Source organism: Xenopus laevis, chromosome 4L, assembly GCF_017654675.1.
Source record: "Xenopus laevis strain J_2021 chromosome 4L, Xenopus_laevis_v10.1, whole genome shotgun sequence".
In the NCBI taxonomy this organism is placed as follows: Eukaryota; Metazoa; Chordata; class Amphibia; order Anura; family Pipidae; genus Xenopus; species Xenopus laevis.
This window is the reverse complement of record NC_054377.1, coordinates 42133528-42149793: the sequence shown is the minus strand read 5'-3', so window position 1 is coordinate 42149793 and position 16266 is coordinate 42133528.

Genomic DNA, 16266 nt, shown 5'->3' with positions numbered 1-16266 from the left:
ATTCAAATCTAGGTCACTTATGCAAGAATTAAAACATCTGCCAATGCGTAGCCTTCAGTTCAATGTGAATATGTGCAGTTAATAATAGTGACTAACACACTGCTTAAAATATGTTCTAGACCACACCAAAAAAAATGTTTTTATCATTCAAGTATGAATTTAATTCATTACATTTTAACATATTAAGTCGCTTCTCGAATTACCATCGGCCTGATTGTGTATCAAAACTGAAGGCAGTAATGGGTAGATTTATCAAAGGTCGAATTTCGAATTTGAAAAACCTCTAAATTCGAATTCAAAAAGACCAACCATAATTAAAGGGATACTGTCATGGGAAAACGTGTTAATAGTGCTGCTCCAGCACAATTCTGCACTGAAATCCATTTTTCAAAAAGAGCAAACAGATTATTATATTCAATTTTGAAATCTGACTTGGGGCTAGACGTATTGTCAATTTCCCAGCTGCCCCAGTCAGGTGACTTGTGCTCTGATAAACTTCAATCACTCTTTACTGCTGTACTGCAAGTTGGAGTGATATCACCCCCTCCCTTCCCCCCCCCCCAGCAGCCTAACAACAGAACAATGGGAAGGTAACAAGATAACAGCTCCGTAACACAAGATAACAGCTCCCTGGAAGATGTAAGATCAGCACTTAATAGTAAAAGCCAAGTCCCACTGAGACTGATTCAGTAACATCAAGTAGGAGAAATAACAGCCTTCCAGAAAGTACAAGTCACATGACTGGGACAGCTGGGAAAGTGACATAAATGTCTAGCCCCATGTCAGATTTCAAAATTGAATTTAAAAAAATCTGTTTGCTATTTTGAGAAATGGATTTCAGTGCAGAATTCTGCTGGATCAGCACATTAACTGATGTGTTTTGGAAAAAACATGTTTTTTTCATGACAGTATCCCTTTAAATTGAAGGTTTTTTTTGACTGAATAGGTCAGTTTTCGATCGAATAGGTCCGTTTTCACAGATTTTAGATGGTGAATGGTTGAAGTAGAATTTTTAAAGAGACAGTACATGAAAAAAATTTCTAAATTCGAATTTTCCTTTTTTTCTAATTTGAATTGGATTTGGACTATTCCCTAGTCGAAGTACACAAAAATTAGGTCGAAATTCTAATTTTTTAAATTCTAATTTTCACTTCGACCTTTGATAAATCAGCCCCCAAAAGTAACAAAAGAAGAATACTTACAACAATAAAAGTACACCTTTTGTGGAACAGGAATAAAAAAATCTCCCTACTTGATCTGTTGTTGCAAATAACTGGCTTAATTAGGGAGATAAAGAAGACATAGGCGATTTCAGGAGGCCGCTGAATTTGTATAGTTGCTGCATGGATGATTTCCAGTATAGAAACTGGTCAAATAAACTTTGAGACTAAACAGGTAGGTAGCTATTTAGTCATACACACATAACTGTATATTTAAGAGAAGCTTTATGTTTTCTGCAATATACTTTTGGGCAATGGGGGATTTTTAGAGGTTGCTGAATCTTATTTCCTAGTAATTTAAAAGATATCTAGACAAAGATAGCACTGTCTGCTGGCAAACCAAATAGATCAAAAATACCATGGTAAGGTTAGAGGATACTGGCCAAATACACTGGTAAAGGGAAATCTAAACATGGATGTGTAAAATCTGTTATACAGTAATGAACAAATTTAGCTCATGGAAGTTCGACCCAATAATATCAGATATGTGTCTGAAATTGATCTAGAGATTGGTTTATATACTTGTCAGCTAAGTTTGTCTGAGCATGATAAGTAAAGGAGAAGTTTAATTTCCAAGGATGCAGAGAGATCTCCAGAATTCAAAATTCATTTTCTGTAGGGTAGCAAAGAGCAGGATAAGAGAGTTCTAGCATATTACTAGCCTTGGGATGGTCTGCCTGCTTGGTGCAATGTTTGAGAACATTATGATTACGATCAGTTAGACAGCTGAGGGCTGAGCAAAATCAAATTTTAAGGAGAGTTGTGGAAGTAGGGAGACCACATTCTCGAAAGGTAAAATAATTGAACTTTTGTCCCCTTCAGTATTTGCATTTTAAAGAAGCTTCAGTTATTAGTATAATTGTGGGATTTTTGGGCCTAGGAAAACAGTTAATGAAGTTAAATCCTGGAAAGAAAAATGCCTAACAGGCTTGTGTGGTAGTGTTTCAATATATATTATATTCTTGGGTTGTGCAGTCACCTCCAGCAGATGGAAGCATTTCTCTGGCTAGGATCTCCCATTACCAATGTCATTATTTTGTTCAGGCTGTTAACATCATTTAAGTAGCAAAAAAATGCATCTTCCCATTTCCTTAGCCCCAGATTCAATATCAGAGGTGTCGATTTAAATAAAAAAAAAAGAAAACAAGGATCAGGGTATTTTAGAACAGCACAAAAAAGCTTAAAGGTTGGTTCACATATTCTAAGAATATTGTAATTTTTTTTTTATTTTTTACAGTTTCATATTATTTAGTTATTTGTTCAGCAGCTTTTCAGTGTGAAAGTGAATGGAAATAATTTATCAATAATTTTTGTCAAAAAAATTGGAGCAACAAAACGTAGCATCATAATCGAGAATCAATTGGTATGATATGATTGATGCTCTGAAAACTTGATTTTATAGACTTTTCGATGTGAAAACTCGACTTTTTCAGATTGTCGGATGGAAACCGTGATGTTTTCAGATTATCCAGCACAGATGACCATGTCAAGAAATAACTTCAGGAACATCTGCCATTGACTTCTACATGACCATAACAGGTTTGAGATGGCGCATTTTCTGGTATGGCTTTTTAGCAGCTTTGGGCTAATTTTTATTCCACAAAAAATTTGAGTTATGCCCCTAAAAACCTCAACCTCGAAAAAATTGAGGTTTATTAGCATACCCAATAGACTAGTTTTGCTTCTAATAAGGATTAATTTTATCTTAGTTTGGATCAAGTGCAAGGTACTGTTTTATTATTACAAATACATTTTTAAGAATGTAGATTATTTGGATAGAAGTCATTGGGAGATAACCAGTAATTTTGAGCTTTCTAGATAATGCTTTTCCAGATAAGGGATCCCATACCTGTACTGCTGAATTAGTCACGACAATGTTGTAAATATATAGCTTTTTCAGAGTGAATAGAAAAGGTACATAGATGTTTGTATGACATGATTTGAGGTATAAAGGCAGACGTTTAAGTGGCAAATAGCGATTGGACTGAAACCATAAGGGTTTTAGTTAATTTATCCACTCATTATTCCCTAGAATACCAAAAATTTAGTTAGGACAGGTGTCCTACAATCATTGAAGTAAAACCATTCTTCAAAATAAAAGATGTATTTATTATTTATTATGTATTTATTATTGCTGTCTGGTCATACTTTATTTAATTGATTCATAGATGAGCCAGTTGGCACTTTCTTTTCTTTAATCTGTTGTTTGAGATCTGTAAGTTTTACTACTGTGAACTGGGTGCACATTTTATCAAACATTGTGTCTAACTCTGGGATTTAAAGGCATAATTCAGTGCAGCTTTATTATTATGCTCTCTCAATTTAAATCTATCCAGTTTAATCAATCAACAGCATGTTTCCACACAAAAAGCAACCGAACCATATGGTATCTGACCTATATTTTCTACCAGGGTAAATGTTCTCTTCTTGCCTGCAAATGTATCATGCAAAATATATATTTCAAAAAAGACTGGGAGAAAAAAATCTTTTTTTTTCTATTGCATGTGTGACTACAAAAACATGAAACAAAAGAAATCAGACTGCTGACATGTATTAATCTGCATTACATGAAATCAGTTTATGTTTGAAATGAAACACTGACCTTCAGCTCCCGTGTCCCTTTACTAGAAGAGTAAAATCTAGTTTTATTTCTGATTGCCTCCAAACAAAATTCAAATCAATAATACTTTAGAGGAAAGCAGGAGGAGTACATTGAGTGGTAAAGAAAGATGTTATTATTTCAGTTCAGTAAATAACAATGAGTCAGAATTTGTTGCATTTCTATAAAGCTGCAGTTGTGTATATGCAACATAAATACAGGTGCATTTCCATGTCAATATACAAATGTTATGCTTTAAATTGTAAACCATATAACAAGGCAAATACATTTGTTTTACAATACTGAAATATAATATTCAGATTTTCATATGCATTTGTGTAAAGTTAAGCATTGTTGCATAATATATCTGAAAGATGCTAGCTAATATTCTGAATGTATAGATTAAAACCTTAACACAAGAAAAACATTATTTTAAAAGCAATTCATTTAGAAAAAAATTCTAGCAAATATTTCTGAGGCTATAGAAAGAGTATGTTATTAATTATGTTTAACCATAAAGGGAAAGAAAAAAATAGTTGCTATGTACTAAATACATTATTATGACGATCGTGTTTCTTATATTTATTTATTATGAAACTAAAACTATAATTCTATAAGGGGCATATTTATCAAGGGTCACATTTAGAGTTTATGGGAGTTTATAAAAATATTTCATAAACTCCCATAAACTTGAAAAAAAAAAAACACAAATCGAAACTTAATAAAAAATTTAAATTTTTTAAATTCGAGTGAATAGGATCGTCGACCTGCAAATTTGAATCGAATTTGAATCAAATTCGATTCAAGTTTTTTCACCAGAAAAAAAATTACATTTTTCTTTTAAAAAAGTTTGATTTTCAAAAGTCCACCAAATTACTCCAAATAGATCTTAGGAGGTCCCCCATAGGCTAAAACACCAATTTGGCAGGTTTTACATGGCTAATAGTTGAATTTGAATTCTTAAAGGGACAGTACATGATAAATTTCGAATTTCAGGTTTTTTTTTTAACTCAAATCTAATTTGGAATATTCCCTAATCGAATTACACTAAATAAACTCGAAATTCAAATTTAAAAATTCAAACGGCAAGTACAGTGTGCAAAACTGCAATTCGCAAAGTTTTTAAATACAATATAGCATTCAGTGTAAAAAAAGCACAATTATGCTGTGTCTAGCGATAAAGCCCATTGTGGAAAGATAACACCACCTTCAAGACCGCAGGTAGCTCTAGGGTCCCCCAAAATTATTTGTGTGCAATGTGCACCAGGATGTGGGGATGGATGATCCGGGATGAGTGCAACTATGCAGAAGTGCAAGGGGTGGCTTTGGACACTTACATTTATTGCCGCAAATGCGCACATGGACTGCATCCTTTTTCCTCCTACCATAACTGAGTTTGCAATAATGCCTATGTTTTAATCTTCTCTAACCCCTAATCATCTCTCCAACCCCTTCAGGTTCATTGTAAGGTACTATCCATACTTCTGTTTGGAGTGGTACAAGTTAAGTATAAGTTTTGTACCAAATTGGGGCTTAAGAGGATAATTCCAAAAGTATCCCTGTGTTTAGGTCACCCAGGCCTGATTATAAATATTTTTATCCAAACAAGTTAGATGAGGATAAAGCGAGCCAAAGTACATCGCACCAATGATATCACATCTTTAGTCCATTCTGCTCTCTCTCTATTTCTTTTGAAATGTGTTTATTTCAGCAGAGCACAATTAGATACAAGCTCTGCCCCATGAAAAACTATGAGTATAACTTTTCACATTCATATTTTTTTTTTTTAGAAAAACATTTACATGAATCTGAGAGAAACATGAATGTGAACATTTATTTAAAAGCCCATTCATTGAAGAGGATCAACACACATAGTAAATAAAATGTACTGCTTATTTCACTATTCTTTTCTAATCACATCCTTTTTAATTCTATTTTTAGTGGAATTTTATTTGACCTACAATGTGATGCCTTGAAACTGTCAGGGCCTTTCTATCTATTCTTTTCTCTCCAGATAAGGTGTGCCTTTATGTGAGGATTCAGACAGAGTATTATCTGCAAGGACTCCCTGCTCTCCTGGTGCTTGATTGTCCTCTAGGCACTCCAGTTTCTTACTGCATTCTTACAACATGCAGCAAGGTTGATTAGGCCCAGATAAATTAATATATCCTTTGATTGCAAGCACCTATCATATACATTTGGCACATATAATGGATGCTTAGGTTACTGTATATCATGGGTATATATTTTATATATAAACTGAACAGTTTTTAAACACTGTATAGACAAAAATATATATTTATAAAGGTGCAAAGTAGGATTTATGCCAGAAAATGGAAAGTTGCCATAATATCCATCTTCACAAAGTTTTCCTTGTGTGTTACTTATTAAAATAGAAACACTAGTGCAAACATTAGGATAAAATTTAATGATTTTATGTGAGTTTTACAATTATGAATCTTTTTTGTTGTAAAATTGTATTCTGCACATTTTAAATGTAAAAATGTGCAGAATACAATTTTATAACAAAAAAGATTCATTAGGTGAGCAAGAGCTAGCCCCTTAGTGCTCACTTAAAGAGCATTCACTTCCCTAGTGTTGCTGAGTACACAATGCAAAGAGTAGCGCCAGCAAGAGCAGAGGCGCCAAACTCTACCTTGCACTTCCTACCTTAAATGATGCTCAAGATAGGGAAGGGGTAGGACTGTATTAGTAAGGGTAGTAGCATGTCTCTGTGCATCTTCAATGTACCACATAGTGTGTAATAAATGGTAGATTGAAGCCTTGTTTTGCAATTTGCACACTAGGGGGCCCATTTACTAAGGGTCGAAGTGAATTTTTGAATTCAAAAACTACGAATTTTGAAGTAATTTTTGGGTACTTGGACCATCAAATAGGCCAAAATTCAATTTGAATTGAAAAAACATATTCGACCATTCGAAAATCAAAGTATTGTCTCTTTAAAAAAAATTCGACACTTCACCACCTTAAACCTGGCGAATTGCTGTGTTAGCCTATGGGGACCTCCTACAACCTATAGCCAGTATTTGGTTAAGTTTTTAGAATTCAAAGGTTTTTTTTGAAAATCATTCGATCGATCGATTAAATCTTTCGAATCGTTCGATTTGAATGATTTCTATTATCAATCGAACAATTTGAATTTGATCGAAAACAGCTAAATTCAAAAAAAAAAACTTTGAATATCAAATTTCTACAATTCGATGATCGAATTTCGAAGTTTTACCACTTCGAAATTCGACCCTTGGTAAATCTGCCCCCTGGTGGTGCATTTTAAATAAGCCCTTATATGTAGTATTAAATATATTTACTTTTTGCTCAATTGTAGTTTTTTCAAAAACTAAAATACTAACTACAATATATTTAAACAATATGTAACATTCATACAGTATAATTTAAATTGGTTCTGTTTAAAAATGGGTTAGGTCTATAAAATATGCAGGATCAGGCTTTTGTTGAGTCAGTTAAAAAAGGATTATTAAAGGTTTGCAAACTGAATGATTATGCAATTTACCCTTACTTGATTCAGCATCGTTTTTAAAAAGAAAAATTCTTTTGTAGATAGAAAGCTTTTAACTTGCATGTCCTAACTGCACACCAGCATATTTCCGTTTGATATATGCTGTATTATGGGAATATGAAAGCTATGCTCAAATAACCGTTTGAATAATTTATTTCTATAACAAAACATGAATGTAGCTAGGCTATTAATATTTAATACTAAATGGTATTGCTACACTGTATCACATATTTTGACAGATGTTTCAAATTTTTTCATTATTGTCACATTGTATTTTCCTGCATTTAATATAAGTATTAATCTTAAATCCATTTCTTCATATGTTTAGCACAGAATTCATTTTTATGACCTTATGTTAAAGGTGATTACATTATTCCCAATATTGTTGCATCCCTTAAAACATATTATAAGGAAGTTAGGAACTCCTGTAACTTAAATGCTTTTCTTATTATACAACATGAAATGGTCCGTGACCAAATCAAAATACTAACGTTGATGCATTCTTCTGGATTTGGATTTCAGTTTAAATTATAACTTCACAATTAGTCTTCCACTAGATAATGCATCTGCTACAGCAATGAAATGCTAGCCATGTTTTTAATTTGCATGTGGTGTAGTATTGATGTAGAAACCAAGGGAACTATAGTATTTCTAATTACTGTGAGTACATACTACAGGAAGAAGCAGGAACATGATTCTATCTCATACAGTTCTTTATTTTTATGAAAATTTGGATTCCATGTGTGTTTTTTTTGTATTTGTGTATTTTTTAATGCTTGAAGGAAGTCTAAGGAATGTAATGTAATTGTCCCTTGTGCAAAAGGGGGAAAGGAAAACTTAATCTATAAATCCAGGTTTGATTAAAAAACACAAAATTCCTTCCATCATAACAGAAAATGTTCTCCCCCTGTGTACCACTGCCACAAGCTGGTGATACAGTCTCCATCTCCATGGCAAATATTACCACTTATGTCTATGACCTGTATAGTAACTGTTATTATGATCTCAGTGGAACATGTTAAAATGTTCTCATTAGCAAGTGATTCCAAAACCTTCGTTATGTCTGTGGCAATATTTCTATTTAAAGTGTTAGAATGATTGCGTTCTTCACTGTACCCTTCCACAGATTCTGTCAACAAGGTCTGCCTCCAGTTTCCTCCATTTTATGTATGGCACCTCCCTTCATGGTTACTATAAACATTTTCCAAGGAAACTGTTTAAAGGAGAACCCAACCACCCATTTGAAATAGTCCTCCCTCCCTGCTTCGCCCCCGCTAACTTCAATATGAAAATGTCCATAAAATATTTCTCATCTATCAGTACAGAGTAAGCTCAGTGGAGCTCATGGGCGCCATCTTCTGGATCTTCCGATTTCTTTGGGTCCTCTTCGGCAATTTCGGATTTCTCCTTGACCATTTCCAGAGCTTTTTGCGCATGTGCAGTCGGTACAAACAGGAAGACTGCGCTGTATATGGCGCTGTATTACAGATGAGTGTCCACGAGCTCTGCTGCACTTACTCTGCACTGATAGGTGAGAAATATTTTAGGAACATTTTCGGGGCCATTGAAGTATGCTGGGGGGAAGCAAGGAGGGGTATTTTAGTAGGTAGTGGCTTTTATTAATTGGGTATAGGTATAGGATCACTTATCCGGATATCTGTAATCCAATAAAGCTACAAATTACAGGATGACTATCCCAATAGAGTCCGTTTTAAGCAAATAATATTTTTTTTTTAAAATTACTTCCTTTTTCTCTGGAATGGTAATGCAATACCTTGAAGCCATCCTAACTAAGCTGGATAAATCCATATAGGTGGCAAACAGTCCTGTTTGGTTTATTTAGGGACAGATTTATCAAGGGTCAAATTTAGAGTTAATGGGAGGTTATAAAAACTCCCATAAACTTGAACATTCAAAAAAAAAAAAGACCAAATGAAATTTATTAAAATTTTTCTTTAATTTGGTTGAATAGCATCGACCTGCAAACTCTAAGGGGCATATTTATCAAGGGTCGAAAGTCGAAGGTTTTTTTGTCAAAAAGGTCAGTTTTCAATCAAATAGGTCCATATACAGCTGAATTTGAATCATACGAATTGAAGGAATATCTCATTCGACCAAATTCGATTCAAAGTTTTTCCCAAAAAAAACTTTGATTTTTCAAACTCCACCAATTGACTCCAAATTGGTTCTAGGGGGTCCCCCATTGGCTACAACAGCAATTCGGCAGGTTTTAGATGGTGAATGTTCGAAGTTGAATTTTTAAAGAGACAGTACATAATAAATTTCGATATTCAAATTTTTTTTCAAATTCTAATTGAATTTGGTTGAAGTTCGATTTTTTTTATTTGAAAATTTACCTAGAACTTTGGTAAATCAGCCCCTAATTGAATTTTAATTGAATTCAATTTGAGTTTTTTCACCAAATTTTTTTGGAAGTTCAAAATACTCCCATTACTTCGAAATTCGCCCCTTGATAAATCTGCTCCTAAGGGGCAAATTTATCAAGGGGCAAATTGAAAATAACCATTTTTAAATTCGAATTTTGAACATGTAATTCGGAACAGATTGGTCCAGTGGCAGCCTGGATATTTAGAAAACCTCATTCTTTGAGATAGCCTCAACCACTATTTGGGCAATTCAAACCAATCAATTCATATAGTTCTTTTGAGCATTTTTCCTCTGCTATCTCACCTTCACCAGCCTGTTCTCCCACCAACCCACAGGTTTTAAATGATCATTCCTGGACTGCCTTGAGTGAACATTGTACACAAATCCACATGAAATATTTTGAGGGTCTCTGTGGCAGTATTTACTGGAAGTAACTTTGTAAACATGTGCCAATTACATAATGTACATCTATATAAGTGCACAACCCCACACAACAATCACTTACTGGCACGGTGACCCTGAAAATATATATAGTTTTTCAAGCCAAGCTTCGATGTGTAAGTACTGCACTTATAACCCCTTATAACTCCTGTTAGTTCTCAAATAATGTAAAACACTATGTAACTCGCTGGTGCTGCATACTGTAGATAAAGGATGATTATGATGTATCAATAATCAATATGGATGTATAGGTTGCTAGAGGCTGCCAAAGACTTGTATTTATATTTGGTAAATGTGCATGTGTTTTAACTATTGTAATTGACTTAATATATATATATTGTACATGGAAGCTAGCATTGCATAAATAGTGCTTGGTACAGCAAATAGTTCTAATAATTCAGTCACTAAAATAGGAGTTTTTGAAGCAAGCATATTTATGTACAGTGCATTAACACAAGCAGTGCTTCTTAATATATTCTTTGTCTACCTTGCATAAGATTGTAAAGACTGTTACAGCTCAGAACAAGTTTACAAAAGAGGAATATTATTGTGAGAGCTCAAAATTAGCACATTACAATTACAGTATACTGTAGGAGTTTTTTTTTTAAATATAAATTTTAGTACAATATGAAATATTTATGAAATTTGTGTTTGTTCTTGTATGCTTTTAGTTTAGTTCTTGTTAAAATATAGCCAAGCACTATATTTTATAACTATTTATACATATATATATATATATTATCATAGCTTCAGAAAGATGAGTTTATAGCAATGTAAGACATACATAATGTATTCAATCTTTACTGCCCTTATAAAGGTTTATATTTAGTAACACAGCAAGACCATCAAGTTCAATCTATCAAACAAAAACAATAAATTGATCTAGAGGACAATTAAAACTCTAGGCAAACCAGCTGCTATTTCAGCAAGAGTACTTACTTTCACCTACTAGTAATTACTGAAAAAATCACAGTTATATAAATATTATATATATATATATATATATTTTTTTGTTTGTTTGTTTTTTTAATTCTTTATTTTGTAGATCAGCATCAGACAGTTCAATATGTACTTTTGCACTCAGCATTTCGTGCTTAATATTACACATTGTTACATATAATTGCACTTTGTTCTTGGTCTATTGCTGTAAATTTAGGTTACAAGGTGAATATAAAAAGTGGTATAGCATTGAATCAAGATAAGAGAGAAAACTAGTAAAGAAAATTTAAACATAACATTATTGCAACAGTATGTGATAGCAGTCGTTTAGGCTGTAACTTGATGCATTGCAATTTCAAAAGCATTTATATGACAGGCGGGAGACCACTGGGTACGCAAGAGCCCGGTATTTCCCTTGGACTTAGTTGAGGTTGGGATAGCCTGATTGGCCTCATATTAGATTCCTTAGGTTATGAGCACTGCATATTCTTGTGATTCAATGAAAAGATGCCAATTACTCCATTTCTGTTTAAATTTATCCTCTTGGTGTGTTGAGTGTCTCAAATTGGTATATTTCCTGTATTTGAAGAGCCCATTCTTTGATTGAGGGAATCGGTCTAGTGATGTAATCCTTTCTGGTTGTAATTTGTCCTCCAATTTGTGATGTAATCCTTTCTGGTTGTAATTTGTCCATCCAAGTTGAAATCAATTGGTCTTTGTCCAGGAGGGAATTTTTTGTTAAAGAGTATAGGGGTCATTCTTGTCTGGGAGTTCAATAACCCTAGTCTACATTTTAGAATGTCCCATGTGTTCAGTACTGGGGATATGACATCTCGTCTTGTATTGTTGATATCCATAGCTTATTCTTTGAATACCACAAATCTAATATTCTTTGCAATATGGATGCTCTGTTGTATGTGAGAAATCAGGGAGTCCCTCTCCTCCTTTTGTTTTAGGTTGGGTCAGTAATTTAAATCTCTGTCACAGCCTCTTTTTTGCCAAATAAAATGTGAAGTCATTGTATTCAGTGTTTGGAAGATTCTCTTGGAAATGTTAAATGGAATGATTTGAAAAAGCAATTGCAGTAATAAAGTATGTCCATTTTAACTATATTAATGCGCCAAACTAAGAAAAAACAGGCTTGTCCCATTTGAGGAGGTCCTTCTGTATCTGTTTTAATAATGGTAGAATGTTGTCTGCTATACAGTCATTCATTTTAGCTGATATGTGAAGCCCCAAATATGTAAAGGACTTGTCCTCTACCTTAAAAGTGAAAGAATGTCTTATTTGTTGTACTTGGTGAGCTGGTAGTGATATGTTCAATAAACTAGATTTTTGCAAATTGATCTTAAGGTTGCTGACCAGACCATACTGTTGGAACTCCATCAAGTTTGGTAGGGATATGCAAGGGTTTGTGATGAAGAACAGCATGACGTCGGCATATACCGCTGTTTTATGTTGTATGTTAGAGATAGATACTCCAGTAATGCCTGGGTTCATTCTCACTCTTTGCAGAAACAGTTCTAATTTTATTATAAAAAGGAGTGGGGATAAAGGGCACTCCTGTCTGGTTCCATTGCAGATATTGAAGGGTTCTGATACAGATCTATTTACTCTAATACATGCTTTAGGGTTTTTATAAATGCTTCATATAAAAGTTGCATCTATTCCCATCTGTGTGAGGCATTGAAAAATTAAAGCCCATGACACTTGGTCAAAAGCCTTTTCTGCATCTGTTGATAGCAAGGTTAATGGAATTTTGTTTCTTTTACAATGACTCATAATGCTATATAGTTGCAAAGTGTTATCTTGTGCCTCCCTTTTGGGCACAAATCCCACTTGTTCAGGGTAAATAAAGTTGGCTATTACTCTTTGTAATCAGTTTGCTAACATTTTAGAGTATAACTTTGTATCCACATTTATTATTGATATTGGGCGATAACTTTTCACGTCTAGGGTTTTTTTGCCCTTTTTATGTAGCAGGGTGATATAAGCCATCAAGGCATCTGTTGGTAAAGTACCTACATTTTGTGCTGTTTGAATTTAGCTGTGATGTGTGGGAGTAAAAGGTCTGAGAATGCCTTGTAATATAAGCCTGTGAATCCGTCCGGACTAGGTGCCTTCCCATTTGGTCTCTCTTTTATGGCTGTCACAATTTCTTCTGACATAATTGGCACCTCTAGCTGGTCCCTCTGTTCCACCGGTATTGGTGATTGTGGTATTGTTTGGAGATAATTCTCCGCTGTGGTCGCCTGTGCTCTATTCATTTGGTTATCCGGACTCAAATTATAAAGTGATTGATAAAATTCTCTAAACGTCTGTGTAATTGTTTGAGTATTTGTGGTGGTCTCACCCTTTGCTGTTTTGATTTTGGTAATCTGGTTGTTTATGTTTCAGTGCATTTGCCAGCATTCGACTGCATTTATTCCCATGTTCGTAGTAAAAAAAAACATTTTTTTTCCCTATAGCTAGTCAGTGTGGAATTAATTTGTTAAGCAAAGAAAATTAGAAGGCGCACATCCAAAGCATAAATGTGAGGCGCAATATTTACAGGACTCCGCAGAAGAGTCACCAAGATTTCAGCAATATCACATAAAAAGCGAAGATCAATAAAAAAATCCTTTATTACATCGAAACGCGTAGGGCCTATGCTTTGGGGCCACTTTTGTAATTTTTTGTTTTGATGTAATAAAGGATTTTTTATTGACCCTGAGTGTGCGGATTTAAGTTGCTGTCTCGCCTCTTTGAGTAGTTTCAGAGTTTGTAGTGAGTGGGATCTTTTATGGTTGGATTCTAATTGTCTGATGGTTGCAAGTCATTTGTTGTATTGTTCCATAGTTTTCTGTTTCCTCCAGGCTCCAGTTTGATCAGTTCTCCCCGTATTACACACTTGTGGGCTTCTCACACCATCTGGGGATTGGTATCTATGTTGGAGTTCTCGTGGAAGTAATCAGTGAGCATCTTCCTGAGTTGTGTTATTATGTTTGTATCATCCAGCAATGATTAGTTTAACTTCCAATGCCATTTTTCTAGTCAAGGTGGGGTGGGGATTTGAATAGAAGGTATAGTCTCTAAGCATAGGGTTAAATACTCTCCATGCATCCATGCGATGGTGAGAATTAAGGAGAGAACTTAGCTGTGCTAGATATCTTAGAGAAATGGATGATTTAGCGGTGGAGCAGTCTATGGATGGTTCAATTGCAAAATTAAAGTCTCCGCTTATTACTATATAGCCTTCTGCAAAATGTTCTAAAGCTTGTAAAAAATTCTTTAGAGTTTGGAATTGGTCCACATTGGGTAAATAAAATGATGCTATAGTATATTGTTTGCCTTTTATAATTCCTTTTACCACATTGTAATAACCTTTTTTATCTGAAATTTGATTAGCGAATATCCAATTTGTGTTGTCTGCGATCAAGATTGCGGTACCCCGCATTTTGGTCGGTTGGGGTTTGCTGGTGTTAATATTACCATATCCTTTATAATATAATTTAGTCATCGCATTTTGTTTAAAGTGTGTCTCTTGAAGCATTGCAATCTGTATGTTATGTCTTTTTAGTTCCAGTTTCGTTTGTGATTTGTATTGAGTCCTTTAACATTCAGGGACTTACATCTTAACTTGGTGTCAGCCATTTATGAACACTTTTAAGAAAAATGTAAAATTTACCTTGCCATCCCAATGTCATCAACAACTTGAATGGTACAAATATAGATTATGTTGCAAATTAAAAACCAATAAACACAAGATATTTATTTATTTTATACAAAAAAGGCATCCAACCCCCACCAATCAGCCACTTATTACCACCTCTTTTGGTAATTCATCAAATAGCGCCTTGAATGGTCATCAAGAATTTACAGTCTACAGTCCCAATAGATGCCCTTCTATCACCCAAACCATGTGATGGGATAAAATTACACAAGTCTTCAGATGCTTATGAAGCCTTTCAATGTAAATTATATCATGGATTTCTTTAATACATTATTAAATTTTACAGTTTTTTTTATTACTTTCTGTGTTGATATAGCTGAACCAATATATTCAAACTATCACCCCACTAATGATTTATACAATGACTGATTTATGTTCCCATGATTTTCTAAGCCTTGCCCCAACCCTCCGCTACTTTCCTGGGACAAGCCCTAACATAGCTTCAAGAACAGAGATGTTGCAATTGATGTCAGGCATGGGAGGTTGGGCAAAGTACCAATAGATTGGTGGACTAATGTAAACAGTGCCTCAGCCTAAATCTACTTTCCATGCATCCCCAAGTATGGTGTTAATTACAATTTGAGACAATTAACCAATAAACATATTTAATTTACCAAACATATTAGTTTCCATAGTCCTTTATATCAGTGTAGTTAAATAAACTACAGTTTGTACTTCATCTAGTTTTTCTTTTTTTTCCTTGGAGAAATAGATTTAAATAATTGAATTACTCAACAACAACAAGGGTATAAAATTCAACATTAATACTAGTACTTTCATTGTTAAAGGAGAAATAACCCCTTAAAATGAATATAGCTAGAAATGCAATATTTACTGCCAATACACTGAATTTATTGAACCAGCTTAAAGGTTTAGCATCTCTAGAGAAGTAATCATTCAGGTCTTCAAAATTATCACATCTTGGATATTGTTAGGAGTGTCAGTGACACACAGATGCTCAGTGGGCTCTGAGCAGCTGTTGAGAAGCTAAGCTTAGGAGCTTTCACAAATCATCAAGCAGAATATGAAGTTTGCCTGTGATATAAACTTATATTACAGGGTTGGTTATTAAATTTTGATGCTAATTGTGCTGGTTACTAAATTGGCATGTACCAATAATTATTTACTTATCAGCCTTATATTGTGATTTTTATTCCACGCTCACATCAATGCTTTTCAACCCTTACAGGGTCGTCATCTATATATATATATATGTATATATAAATATATAATATATACATTCAGTATATTCAGTATATTGTATGTCAGTCCCTAAGCTCAGTAAGTGACAGCAGCACAGAGCATGTGAAGTGAATCAGCAGAAAAGAAGATGGGGAGCAACTGAGGCATCTTTGGGGGCACAGATCTTTACTGTTAAAGGGGCGTGGTTGCCTTTGGCTGGTATAGAAGTCCAAAACCTAATGTACAA